The sequence below is a fragment of the Salvelinus fontinalis genome, chromosome 35 (assembly GCF_029448725.1).
Source record: "Salvelinus fontinalis isolate EN_2023a chromosome 35, ASM2944872v1, whole genome shotgun sequence".
Classification (NCBI taxonomy): domain Eukaryota; kingdom Metazoa; phylum Chordata; class Actinopteri; order Salmoniformes; family Salmonidae; genus Salvelinus; species Salvelinus fontinalis.
This window is the reverse complement of record NC_074699.1, coordinates 42,226,420-42,228,316: the sequence shown is the minus strand read 5'-3', so window position 1 is coordinate 42,228,316 and position 1,897 is coordinate 42,226,420.

Genomic DNA, 1,897 nt, shown 5'->3' with positions numbered 1-1,897 from the left:
GCATGTTGTGTTTATATTTTTGTGTTTATATTCGTGAACTTTTGTGGAAACAGTGTCACTCTTCGTCCCAGCGACTGTAATAGTTTTTGTTTTGTTGTTGAAACAGAGGAGAGGAGTATTGACCAGAGTATTGACCTTGACCAGGGGTCAGAGAGCAGATATTACATCTATATAGACTAGGTAGAACCTACACCTAGTCCAGGGGTCAGAGAGCAGATATTACATCTATATAGACTAGGTAGAACCTACACATTGACCAGGGGTCAGAGAGCAGATATTACATCTATATAGACTAGGTAGAACCTACACCTTGACCAGGGGTCAGGGAGCAGATATTACATCTATATAGACTAGGTAGAACCTACACCTTGTCCAGGGGTCAGAGCAGATATTACATCTATATAGACTAGGTAGAACCTACACCTTGTCCAGGGGTCAGAGAGCAGATATTACATCTATATAGACTAGGTAGAACCTACACCTTGTCCAGGGGTCAGAGCAGATATTACATCTATATAGACTAGGTAGAACCTACACCTTGACCAGAGGTCAGAGAGCAGATGTTACATCTATATAGACTAGGTAGAACCTACACCTAGTCCAGGGGTCAGAGAGCAGATATTACATCTATATAGACTAGGTAGAACCAACACCTTGACCAGGGGTCAGAGAGCAGATATTACATCTATATAGACTAGGTAGAACCTACACCTTGTCCAGGGGTCAGAGAGCAGATATTACATCTATATAGACTAGGTAGAACCTACACCTTGACCAAGGGTCAGAGAGCAGATATTACATCTATATAGACTAGGTAGAACCTACACCTTGACCAGGGGTCAGAGAGCAGATATTACATCTATATAGACTAGGTAGAACCTACACCTTGACCAGGGAGCAGATATTACATCTATATAGACTAGGTAGAACCTACACCTTGTCCAGGGGTCAGAGAGCAGATATTACATCTATATAGACTAGGTAGAACCTACACCTTGTCCAAGGGTCAGAGAGCAGATATTACATCTATATAGACTAGGTAGAACCTACACCTAGTCCAGGGGTCAGAGAGCAGATATTACATCTATATAGACTAGGTAGAACCTACACCTTGTCCAGGGGTCAGAGAGCAGATATTACATCTATATAGGCTAGGTAGAACCTACACCTTGACCAGGGGTCAGAGAGCAGATATTACATCTATATAGACTAGGTAGAACCTACACCTTGACCAGGGAGCAGATATTACATCTATATAGACTAGGTAGAACCTACACCTTGTCCAGGGGTCAGAGAGCAGATATTACATCTATATAGACTAGGTAGAACCTACACCTTGTCCAAGGGTCAGAGAGCAGATATTACATCTATATAGACTAGGTAGAACCTACACCTAGTCCAGGGGTCAGAGAGCAGATATTACATCTATATAGACTAGGTAGAACCTACACCTTGTCCAGGGGTCAGAGAGCAGATATTACATCTATATAGGCTAGGTAGAACCTACACCTTGACCAGGGGTCAGAGAGCAGATATTACATCTATATAGACTAGGTAGAACCTACACCTTGACCAGGGGTCAGGGCAGTGATATTGGCTGTGTACCACCCTCAAATTCATATCCGGGCATCGAAGACAGTTTCACTACTTTAAAAAAAAATCAATTTTTCATATCCGTGATTAATTTAGACTTGGATCACCAGGTGGGTGCAATTAATGATCAGGTGTAACAGAACACCAGCAGTAGTGCGTCCCTGTTGGATTTGAATCCCCCTGGTGTACGGTAGAAGACATGAGTCAACAATGAAACCCTTTTACAGAAATAGGAAATAAAAGAATGAAAACTGATATGTTGGTTGATGTATTAATGAAGACATGGTCTAATGGAAAACCCACA